This window comes from Oncorhynchus masou, unplaced genomic scaffold (genome assembly GCF_036934945.1).
Source record: "Oncorhynchus masou masou isolate Uvic2021 unplaced genomic scaffold, UVic_Omas_1.1 unplaced_scaffold_6000, whole genome shotgun sequence".
Classification (NCBI taxonomy): Eukaryota; Metazoa; Chordata; class Actinopteri; order Salmoniformes; family Salmonidae; genus Oncorhynchus; species Oncorhynchus masou.
In genome coordinates, this window is record NW_027012424.1 from 2,589 (window position 1) to 15,737 (window position 13,149).

Genomic DNA, 13,149 nt, shown 5'->3' on the forward strand with positions numbered 1-13,149 from the left:
AGAGGACTCTAGTCTCCTGGTTCATATTCATGGTAGAATCCACAGCGGCTACTGGAGAGGACTCTAGTCTCCTGGTTCATATTCATGGTAGAATCCACAGCGGCTACTGGAGAGGACTCTAGTCTCCTGGTTCATATTCATGGTAGAATCCACAGCGGCTACTGGAGAGGACTCTAGTCTCCTGGTTCATATTCATGGTAGAATCCACAGCGGCTACTGGAGAGGACTCTAGTCTCCTGGTTCATATTCATGGTAGAATCCACAGCGGCTACTGGAGAGGACTCTAGTCTCCTGGTTCATATTCATGGTAGAATCCACAGCGGCTACTGGAGAGGACTCGAGTCTCCTGGTTCATATTCATGGTAGAATCCACAGCGGCTACTGGAGAGGACTCTAGTCTCCTGGTTCATATTCATGGTAGAATCCACAGCGGCTACTGGAGAGGACTCTAGTCTCCTGGTTCATATTCATGGTAGAATCCACAGCGGCTACTGGAGAGGACTCTAGTCTCGTCGAGCAGCAGTGACGGTCCCCTTTGCTAGTTTAACAGTGTGGCATCAAAAACAGCATGCAGCTATTAAAGTCCTCCTTGTTAAGAGTGAGACGCTCTTTTCAGTGATTTTTCTCTTAAACAGTTCACCGATCCATTCTCAACACAGCGTTGTGTATACTTATTACAGGGGTCGCTGGTCTCACATTTGAGTGTGACCAGTATTTCGATTTTTTTTTTTTTGCTGTTGTTGTTCAGTTTACGCACTCCAGGAGAGGCAGAAGTGACCGATGCATTCAGTGTGTTTTTTTCTCGTTACCTTGGTGACGGGTTTAACCTTTTGGTGTGTTATCAGGGTGTGTACAGCTGGCGTATAGACCTGTCCAAAGCAGAGAAGTACTGGGACGGATGGTTCAGAGGAATCTCCAATCTGTTCCTGGGATGCAACCTGCCCAAACTCCTCCTGTTAGCAGGTATGTCACAATACAGTCTAATCCATCCCTACTTTACCCCAGATACATGGCACTACAGTCTAATCCATCCCTACTTTACCCCAGATACATGACACTACAGTCTAATCCATCCCTACTTTACCCCAGATACATGGCACTACAGTCTAATCCATCCCTACTTTACCCCAGATACATGACACTACAGTCTAATCCATCCCTACTTTACCCCAGATACATGACACTACAGTCTAATCCATCCCTACTTTACCCCAGATACATGACACTACAGTCTAATCCATCCCTACTTTACCCCAGATACATGACACTACAGTCTAATCCATCCCTACTTTACCCCAGATACATGGCACTACAGTCTAATCCATCCCTACTTTACCCCAGATACATGGCACTACGTGACACTACAGTCTAATCCATCCCTACTTTACCCCAGATACATGACACTACAGTCTAATCCATCCCTACTTTACCCCAGATACATGACACTACAGTCTAATCCATCGCTACTTTACCCCAGATACATGGCACTACAGTCTAATCCATCCCTACTTTACCCCAGATACGTGACACTACAGTCTAATCCATCCCTACTTTACCCCAGATACATGGCACTACAGTCTAATCCATCACTACTTTACCCCAGATACATGACACTACAGTCTAATCCATCCCTACCTTACCCCAGATACATGGCACTACAGTCTAATCCATCCCTACTTTACCCCAGATACATGGCACTACAGTCTAATCCATCCCTACTTTACCCCAGATACATGGCACTACAGTCTAATCCATCCCTACTTTACCCCAGATACATGGCACTACAGTCTAATCCATCCCTACTTTACCCCAGATACGTGACACTACAGTCTAATCCATCCCTACTTTACCCCAGATACATGACACTACAGTCTAATCCATCCCTACTTTACCCCAGATACATGGCACTACAGTCTAATCCATCCCTACTTTACCCCAGATACATGACACTACAGTCTAATCCATCCCTACTTTACCCCAGATACATGACACTACAGTCTAATCCATCCCTACTTTACCCCAGATACATGACACTACAGTCTAATCCATCCCTACTTTACCCCAGATACATGGCACTACATGACACTACAGTCTAATCCATCCCTACTTTACCCCAGATACATGACACTACAGTCTAATCCATCACTACTTTACCCCAGATACATGGTACTACAGTCTAATCCATCCCTACTTTACCCCAGATACATGGCACTACAGTCTAATCCATCCCTACTTTACCCCAGATACATGACACTACAGTCTAATCCATCCCTACTTTACCCCAGATACATGACACTACAGTCTAATCCATCCCTACTTTACCCCAGATACATGGCACTACAGTCTAATCCATCCCTACTTTACCCCAGATACATGGCACTACAGTCTAATCCATCCCTACTTTACCCCAGATACATGGCACTACAGTCTAATCCATCCCTACTTTACCCCAGATACATGGCACTACGTGACACTACAGTCTAATCCATCCCTACTTTACCCCAGATACATGACACTACAGTCTAATCCATCCCTACCTTACCCCAGATACATGGCACTACATGACACTACAGTCTAATCCATCCCTACTTTACCCCAGATACATGACACTACAGTCTAATCCATCCCTACCTTACCCCAGATACATGGCACTACAGTCTAATCCATCCCTACTTTACCCCAGATACATGGCACTACAGTCTAATCCATCCCTACCTTACCCCAGATACATGACACTACAGTCTAATCCATCCCTACCTTACCCCAGATACATGACACTACATGACACTACAGTCTAATCCATCCCTACTTTACCCCAGATACATGGCACTACATGGCACTACAGTCTAATCCATCCCTACTTTACCCCAGATACATGGCACTACAGTCTAATCCATCCCTACTTTACCCCAGATACATGGCACTACATGACACCACAGTCTAATCCATCCCTACTTTACCCCAGATACATGGCACTACAGTCTAATCCATCCCTACCTTACCCCAGATACATGGCACTGTGTCTAATCCATCCCTACTTTACCCCAGATACATGGCACTACATGACACTACAGTCTAACCATCCCTACTTTACCCCAGACAGAGCACTACATGACACTACAGTCTAATCCATCCCTACTTTACCCAGATACATGACACTCACAGTCTAATCCATCCCTACTTTACCCAGATACATGACACTCACAGTCTAATCCATCCCATTTTCACCCTAGACATGGCACTACAGTCTAATCCATCCCTACTTTTACCCTTACAGATACATGACACTACAGTCTAATCCATCCCTACTTTACCCCAGATACATGACACTACAGTCTAATCCATCCCTACTTTACCCCAGATACATGACACTCACAGTCTAATCCATCCCTACTTTACCCAGACATGACACTACAGTCCAATCCATCCCTACTTTACCCCAGATACATGGCATCATATGACACCACAGTCTAATCCATCCCTACTTTACCCCAGATACATGACTCTACAGTCTAATCCATCCCTACTTTACCCCAGATACATGGCACTACAGTCTAATCCATCCCTACTTTACCCCAGATACATGGCACTACATGCACTACAGTCTAATCCATCCCTACTTTACCCCAGATACATGGCACTACAGTCTAAATCCATCCCTACTTACTCCAGATACATGGCACTACAGTCTAATCCATCCCCTACTTTACCCCAGATACATGACACTACAGTCTAATCCATCCCTACTTTACCCCAGATACATGACATGACACTACAGTCTAATCCATCCCTACTTTACCCCAGACATGACACATGACACTAAAGTCTAATCCATCCCTACTTTACCCCAGATACATGACACTACATGACACTACAGTCTAATCCATCCCTACTTTACTCCCAGATACATGGCACTACAGTCTAATCCATCCCTTACTTTACCCCAGATACATGACACTACAGTCTAATCCATCCCTACTTTACCCCAGATACATGACACCACAGTCTAATCCATCCCTACTTTACCCCAGATACATGACATCACAGTCTAATCCATCCCTACTTTACCCCAGATACAGATACATGACACTACAGTCTAATCCATCCCTACTTTACCCCCAGCACTACATGACACTACAGTCTAATCCATCCCTACTTTACCCAGATACATGACACTACAGTCTAATCCATCCCTACTTTACCCCAGATACATGACACTACAGTCTAATCCATCCCTACTTTACCCCAGATATGACACTACAGTCTAATCCATCCCTACTTTACCCCAGATACATGACACTACACTTTTACCCCAGACACTACAGTCTAATCCATCCCTACTTTACATGACACCAGATCCCTTACTTTTATGGCAGATACAGACACTCACAGTCTAATCCATCCCTACTTTACCCCAGATACATGACACTACAGTCTAATCCATCCCTACTTTACCCCAGATACATGGCACTACATGACACTACAGTCTAATCCATCCCTACTTTACCCCTGATACATGGCTACTTTACATGGCACTACAGTCTAATCCATCCCTACTTTACCCCAGATACATGGCACTCCACATGGCACTACAGTCTAATCCATCCCTACTTCTACTCCCAGATACATGACACTACATGACACTACAGTCTAATCCATCCCTACTTTACCCCAGATACATGGTACTCACATGGCACTACAGTCTAATCCATCCCTACTTTACCCCAGATACATGGCACTACATACAGTCTAATCCATCCTTACTTTACCCCAGATACATGGCACTACATGGCACTACAGTCTAATCCATCCCTACTTTACCCAGATACATGACACTACATGGCACTACAGTCTAATCCATCCCTACTTTACCCCAGATACATGGCACTCACATGGCACTACAGTCTAATCCATCCCTACTTCTACTCCCAGATACATGACACTACAGTCTAATCCATCCCTACTTTACCCCAGATACATGGCACTACAAATTAATCCATCCCTACTTTACTCCCAGATACATGACACTGCCAGTTCAACGATCCCTACTTACCCCAGATACATGGCACTACAGTTCAATCCATCCCTACTTTACCCCCAGATACATGACACTACAGTTCAATCCATCCCTACTTTACCCCAGATACATGACACTACAGTCTAATCCATCCCTACTTTACCCCAGATACATGACACTACAGTCTAATCCATCCCTACTTTACCCCAGATACATGGCACTACATGACACTACAGTCTAATCCATCCCTACTTTACCCCAGATACATGACACTACAGTCTAATCTATCACTACTTTACCCCAGATACATGGCACTACAGTCTAATCCATCCTACTACCCCAGATACCACTACAGTCTAATCCATCCCTACTTTTACCTCAGACATGACACTACAGTCTAATCCATCCCTACTTTCCTACATGACATCCCTCACAGTCTAATCCATTACTTTACCCCAGATACATGACACTACAGTCTAATCCATCCCTACTTTACCCCAGATACACGACACTACATGACACTACAGTCTAATCCATCCCTACTTTACCCCAGATACATGGCACTACAGTCTAATCCATCCCTACTTTACCCCAGATACATGACACTACAGTCTAATCCATCCCTACTTTACCCCAGATACATGACACTACAGTCTAATCCATCCCTACTTTACCCCAGATACATGGCACTACATGGCACTATGTGACACTACAGTCTAAATCCATCAGATACCTACTAATTTACTTTACCCCAGATACATGGCACTACAGTCTAATCCATCCCTACTTTACCCCATGGCATACATGACACTACAGTCTAATCCATCCCTACTTTACCCCAGATACATGACACTACAGTCTAATCCATCCCTACTTTACCCCAGATACATGGCACTACAGTCTAATCCATCCCTACTTTACCCCAGATACATGACATACATGGCACTACAGTCTAATCCCTACTTTACTCAGATACATGGCAACTACATGGCACTACAGTTCAATCCATCCCTACTTTACCCCAGATACATGACACTACAGTCTAATCCATCCCCACTTTCATTCTTAGATATATGGCACTACAGTTCATCCATCCCTACTTTACCCCAGATACATGACACTGCTGTGTCCATCCATCCCTACTTTTACCCCAGATACATGGCAGCTCACAGTCTAATCCATCCCTACTTTACCCCAGATACATGACACTACAGTCTAATCCATCCCTACTTTACCCCAGATACATGACACTACAGTCTAATCCATCCCTACTTTACCCCAGGTAACCTGGGTAACCTACTGGGTAACCTACTGGGTAACCTACTGGGTAACCTACTGGGTAACCTACTGGGTACGTCATAGGCGGGAATCGTATCTCTTGTTTGTTGTCCATTTTGGCTGCACCTTGGCCAAATGTCATATTGCTGTCATCTTGAAACGATAGTGCAACATCTGATTTCCCCAGAGAGGCAGATGAACTGTTGGATACCATTTCTATGTCTCTGTGTCTAGTGTGTGTGTGTGGGGGGGTTCCCTTTAAAAGAAACCTGTGAGGTAAAATAATGATGTGTTTGTCTCCAGGTGTAGATCGTCTGGACAGAGACCTGACTATAGGCCAAATGCAAGGTAGGTTGGAACAGCATTAAACTGTAGAGCAACACAGTGTACAACCAAACGACTGTGTGTGTGTGTGTGTGTGTGTGTGTGTGTGTGTGTGTGTGTGTGTGTGTGTGTGTGTGTGTGTGTGTGTGTGTGTGTGTGTGTGTGTGTGTGTGTGTGTGTGTGTGTGTGTGTGTGTGTGTGTGTGTGTGTGTGTGTGTGTGTGTTGAAACTATACTTGAAGACCAGAAGTCCCCACAAGATTAGTATATGAACAGAAAATTTGACCAACTGGGGACATTTTGTTGGTCCCCATGAGGTCAAATACTATTTCTATTTCTGAGGGGTTTAGGTTTTGGGTTGGTTTTAAGGTTAGGAGCTAGGGTTAGAATTAGGGTTAGGAGCTAGGTTTGGGTTTAGGGTTAGGAGCTAGGGTTTGTTTTAGGGTTAGGAGCTAGGTTAAGGTGCTAGGGTTAGGTTTAGGAGCTAGGGTTGAGTTTAGGGTTAGGAGCTAGGGTTAGTTTTAGGGTTAGGAGCTGGGGTTTGGTTTTAGAGTTAGGAACTAGTGTTGGGTTTAGGGTTAGAATTAGGGTTAGGAACTAGTGTTGGGTTTGGAGGTTAGAATTAGGGTTGGGGTTAGTGGTTGGGGTTAGGGTTAGGAGCTAGGGTTGGTTTTAGGGTTAGGAGCTAGGTTAAGGTGCTAGGGTTAGGTTTAGGAGCTAGGGTTGGGGTTAGGGTTAGGAGCTAGGGTTGGGTTTAGGTTAGTTTAGGTTTGTTTTAGGGTTAGGAGCTAGGGTTAGAGCTAGGTTGGGTTTAGGGTTAGGAGCTAGGGTTGGGTTTAGGGTTAGGAGCTAGGGTTGGGTTTAGGGTTAGGAGCTAGGGTTCGGTTTAGGGTTAGGAGCTAGGGTTGGGCTTAGGGTTAGGAGCTAGGGTTGGTTTTAGGGTTAGGAGCTAGGGTTGGGTTTAGGGTTAGTTTTTAGGGTTTGTTTTAGGGTTAGGAGCTAGGGTTAGGTTTAGGAACTAGGGTTGAGTTTAGGGTTAGTTTTAGGGTTAGGAGCTAGGGTTTGTTTTAGGGTTAGGAACTAGTGTTGGGTTTAGGGTTAGGAGCTTGGGTTAGAATTAGGGTTAGGAGCTCGGTTTGGGTTTAGGGTTAGTAGCTAGGGTTAGGGTTAGGAGCTAGGGTTGGGTTTAGGGTTAGGAGCTAGGGTTTGGTTTAGGGTTAGGAGCTAGGGTTGGGTTTAGGGTTAGGAGCTAGGGTTTGTTTTAGGGTTAGGAGCTAGGGTTGGGTTTAGGGAAAAAAGTATTTTGAATGGGACTGAATTGTGTGTTAGCTGTACAAGACTATGTGATAGATCTAGTGTGCATGTGTGTGTGTGTAGAAAGAGAGTGGAGTGTGTGCGAGATTGACACACACACACACTGTTCTCTGACTGAAAGCCACCTGTTATATTATTCTCCTCAGGCAAATTCATGATGCAGGTGCTGCCCCCTAGTGGCCACGCAGTGCACGAGGACACACCAGACAAAGTAAGACACACACACACACACACACACACACACACACACACACACACACACACACACACACACACACACACACACACACACACACACTAACATGCATGTTGTCTCTTGTGCAGGTTGCAGATGCTCTGGCCAGCTTTCTGTTCAGACACAAGTTTGCTGAGGCCAGCAGAGGTCAGCGCACGAGGTGAGACATGCTAACACGCTAACTGACCCTGAACCTATAGTGAATCTATAGAAACATGCTAACATGCTAACTGAACCTATAGAAACATGCTAACTGACCCTGAACCTATAGCAACATGCTAACATGCTAACTGAACCTATAGAAACATGCTAACATGCTAACTGAACCTATAGAAACATGCTAACTGACCCTAGAACCTATAGAAACATGCTAACTGACACTGAACCTATTGTAAACCTATATTAACACGCTAACTGACCCTGAACCTATAGTGAATCTATAGAAACATGCTAACATGCTAACTGAACCTATAGAAACATGCTAACTGACCCTGAACCTATAGCAACATGCTAACTGACACTGAACCTATTGTAAACCTATAGAAACACGCTAACTGACCCTGAACCTATAGTGAATCTATAGAAACATGCTAACACGCTAACTGAACCTATAGAAACATGCTAACTGACCCTGAACCTATTGTAAACCTATAGAAACATGCTAACTGACCCGGAACATATTGTAAACCTATAGAAACATGTCTAACTGACCCTGAACCTATTGTAAACCTATAGAAACATGCTAACTGACCGTGAACCTATTGTAAACCTATAGAAACATGCTAACTGACCCTGAACCTATTGTAAACCTATAGAAACATGCTAACTGACCGTGAACCTACTGTAAACCTATAGAAACATGCTAACTGACCCTGAACCTATTGTAAACCTATAGAAACATGCTAACTGACCCTGAACCTATTGTAAACCTATAGAAACATGCTAACTGACCCTGAACCTATTGTAAACCTATAGAAACATGCTAACTGACCCTAAACCTATTGTAAACCTATAGAAACATGCTAACTGACCGTGGAACCTATTGTAAACCCATAGAAACATGCTAACTGACCTGAACCTATTGTAAACCTATAGAAACATGCTAACTGACCCTGAACCATTGTAAACCTATAGAAACATGCTAACTGGACCCGAACCTATTGTAAACCTATAGAAACATGCTAACTGACCCTGAACCTATTGTAAACCTGTAGAAACATGCTAACTGACCCTGAACCTATTGTAAAACCTATAGAAACATGCTAACTGACCCTAAACCTATTGTAAACCTATAGAAACATGATAACTGACCCTGAACCTATTGTAAACCTATAGAAACATAACTGACCCTGAACCTATTGTAAATCTATAGAAACATGCTAACCAAGTTAACTGACCCTGAACCTATTGTAAACCTACAGAAACATGCTAACATGCTAACTGACCCTGAACCTATTGTAAACCTATAGAAACATGCACTGACCCTGAACCTATTGTAAACCTATAGAAACATGCTAACTGACCCTGAACCTATTGGTAAACCTATAGAAACATGCTAACTGACCCTAAACCTATTGTAAACCTATAGAAACATGATAACTGACCATGACATTGTAAACCTATAGAAACATGCTAACCTGCTAACTGACCCTGAACCTATTGTAAACCTACAGAAACATGCTAACATGCTAACTGACCCTGAACCTATTGTAAACCTATAGAAACATGATAACGGACCCTGAACCTATTGTAAACCTATAGAAACATGATAACTGACCCTGAACCTATTGTAAACCTATAGAAACATGCTAACTGACCCTGAACCTATTGTAAACCTATAGAAACATGCTAACATGCTAACTGACCCTGAACCTATTGTAAACCTATAGAAACATGCTAACCTGCTAACTGACCCTGAACCTATTGTAAACCTATAGAAACATGCTAACCTGCTAACTGACCCTGAACCTATTGTAAACCTATAGAAACATGCTAACCTGCTAACTGACCCTGAACCTATTGTAAACCTACAGAAACATGCTAACATGCTAACTGACCCTGAACCTATTGTAAACATGCCAACTCACTCTCTTTCAGCTCCTCCTACCCTTTCACGCGGTGAAGTCAGCAGGCCAACAGAGTACATCCAGTCTTTCTGTGTCCTGAACAACAAATATTTCAATCCTTTTCATATTTTACTTTCCAACAGTTTATAGTGTTTTAGTATTAACTTTGGTTACATCATTTTAGCATCTTAGTCACTTAGAGTTCAATCTTTTACAGTCGTAGTGTAGTTCAGCAAATATATTGCAGTGTTTTTAATAAGGTACAAGCCCCAGGTAGTACGGGCAGCGGGATGGTGTTATGTATGTAGTAAAATGTGTCGAGTTGGACTGTGACTTCAAACACGTGTTGGGTAAACAGTTCTCATGGGAGAGGAATGTGACGATCACTAACACACACACACACACACTAAGGAAAGCAGGCACACACACACACACACTAAGGAAAGCAGGCACACACACACACACACTAAGGACAGCAGGCATGCACACACACACACACACACACACACACACACACACAGGAAAGCAGGTATGCACACTACACACACACACTAAGGAAGGCAGGCATGCGCGCACACACACACACACACACACACACACTAAGGAAAGCAGGCATACACACACACAGACTAAGGAAAGCAGGCACACACACACACACTAAGGAAAGCAGGCACACGCACACTAAGGAAAGTAGGCATGCACACACAGTAATATGATACAGATAGGGAGTGATGATATTTTCATAAAAGCTACATTTCTTGTTGTGTGAAGGAAGCCATGTTTTAAAAGGACGCTAGAAAGACAACAATAACATGTAGTAGCAGGAAACGGACTAGTTTCTGATAAACATAGTCCTGGATGTGGACTAGTTTTGGAAACCAGTGTGCTGTTGTAAATAGACACCAGGCTCATATAGTTTGTCCTTCCATGTTATTCTGTCATGTAATGTCTCTCTTAAGGGTTTATTCATGTTAATCTGTAATGTCTCCTAAGGGTTTTATTCATGTTAATCTGTAATGTCTCTCTAAGGGTTTATTCATGATAATCTGTTAATCTGTAATGTCTCTTCTAAGGGTTTATTCATGATAATCTGTTAATCTGTAATGTCTCTCTAAGGGTTTATTCATGATAATCTGTTAATCTGTAATGTCTCTCTAAGGGTTTTATTCATGTTAATCTGTAATGTCTCTAAGGGTTTAGTCATGATAATCTGTTAATCTGTAATGTCTCTTAGGAGTTTTATTCATGATAATCTGTTAATCTGTAATGTCTCTCTAAGGGTTTTATTCATGTTAATCTGTAATGTCTCTCTAAGGGTTTATTCATGATAATCTGTTAATCTGTAATGTCTCTCTAAGGTTTTATTCATGTTAATCTGTAATGTCTCTCTAAGGGTTTATTCATGATAATCTGTTAATCTGTAATGTCTCCCTCTAAGGGTTTTTATTCATGTTAATCTGTAATGTCTCTAAGGGTTTAGTCATGATAATCTGTTAATCTGTAATGTCTCTCTAAGGGTTTTATTCATGTTAATCTGTAATGTCTCTAAGGGTTTAGTCATGATAATCTGTTAATCTGTAATGTCTCTCTAAGGGCTTTATTCATTAAAAGAGAGACATGAAAAAAAAACATGCCATACAATTTATTGAAACAGTGCAACATTTGTACAGACAATCAAAAATACCCCACGACTGTTGTGTACCCTGTGTGTGTGTGTGTGTGTACCCTTGTGTGTGTGTGTGTGCCTGTGTGTGTGTGTGTGTACCCTGTGTGTGTGTGTGTACCCTGTGTGTGTACCCTGTGTGTGTGTGTACCCTGTGTGTGTGTGTACCCTGTGTGTGTGTGTGTGTACCCCTGTGTGTGTGTGTGTACCCTGTGTGTGTGTGTACCTGTGTGTGTGTGTGTGTACCCTGTGTGTGTGTGTACCCTGTGTGTGTGTGTGTACCCTGTGTGTGTGTGTACCCTGTGTGTGTGTGTGTACCCTGTGTGTGTGTGTGTGTACCCTGTGTGTGTGTGTGTGTACCCTGTGTGTGTGTGTGTGTACCCTGTGTGTGTGTGTACCCTGTGTGTGTGTGTACCCTGTGTGTGTGTGTACCCTGTGGTGTGTGTACCCTGTGTGTGTGTGTGTGTACCCTGTGTGTGTGTGTGTGTGTACCCTGTGTGTGTGTGTACCCTGTGTGTGTGTACCCTGTGTGTGTGTACCCTGTGTGTGTGTACCCTGTGTGTGTGTGTGTGTACCCTGTGTGTGTGTGTGTGTACCCTGTGTGTGTGTGTGTGTACCCTGTGTGTGTGTGTGTGAACCCCGTGTGTGTGTGTGTGTACCCTGTGTGTGTGTGTGTACCCTGTGTGTGTGTGTGTGTACCCTGTGTGTGTGTGTGTGTGTACCCTGTGTGTGTGTGTGTGTACCCTGTGTGTGTGTGTGAAACCCCAGTGTGTGTGTGTGTACTCCTGTGTGTGTGTGTGTGTACCTGTGTGTGTGTGTGTGTACCCTGTGTGTGTGTGTACCCTGTGTGTGTGTGTGTGTACCCTGTGTGTGTGTGTGTGTACCCTGTGTGTGTGTGTGTGTACCCTGTGTGTGTGTGTGTGTACCCTGTGTGTGTGTGTGTGTACCCTGTGTGTGTGTGTGTACCCTGTGTGTGTGTGGACACCCATACTACTAATTCTGTAAATTCTGGATGCCCCCAAAACACCAACCGTGCCGTTACCATGGTTACAAACACCACGGAAGAGGAGGAGTCGTAACTAACTGTCAGGCGGTCGGATTGCAGAGAGCCTTGATGATCCACTCCCTTTATGTGGACGACTCTAGGGATGGATACCCAATCCTCTAAACTTCTACCCCCCCTTGGAAGTGTGCACTTGTTCCCTCTCCCTCATCGATTTGAAAGTAATGGATTCAGGGCAAGAAATACACGG

The 13,149-nt window shown here is 43.6% G+C and overlaps 2 long non-coding RNA genes across 5 annotated transcripts; one reads left to right on the forward strand and one right to left on the reverse strand.

The window, feature by feature from the left end:
- Nucleotides 1-382: 382 nt before the first annotated feature.
- Nucleotides 383-11,862, forward strand: LOC135536355 (uncharacterized). 3 transcript variants are annotated; one of them, XR_010454978.1, is made up of 6 exons: nucleotides 383-963; nucleotides 6,599-6,643; nucleotides 8,079-8,143; nucleotides 8,257-8,327; nucleotides 10,265-11,549; nucleotides 11,592-11,666. It is a non-coding gene; the product is annotated as an uncharacterized LOC135536355 (long non-coding RNA). The 3 variants fall into 3 exon arrangements; XR_010454977.1 differs by lacking the exon at nucleotides 11,592-11,666 and adding an exon at nucleotides 11,707-11,862 and having other exon boundaries at nucleotides 386-963; nucleotides 10,265-11,591; XR_010454976.1 differs by having other exon boundaries at nucleotides 386-963; nucleotides 10,265-11,591; nucleotides 11,627-11,666.
- LOC135536356 (uncharacterized) lies at nucleotides 965-5,008 on the reverse strand. Of its 2 annotated transcripts, none has more exons than XR_010454980.1 (3): nucleotides 4,927-5,008; nucleotides 3,842-3,897; nucleotides 965-2,997 (listed from the first exon to the last, which is right to left on the reverse strand). It is a non-coding gene; the product is annotated as an uncharacterized LOC135536356 (long non-coding RNA). The 2 variants fall into 2 exon arrangements; XR_010454979.1 differs by lacking the exon at nucleotides 4,927-5,008 and adding an exon at nucleotides 4,618-4,712.
- Nucleotides 11,863-13,149: the final 1,287 nt, after the last annotated feature.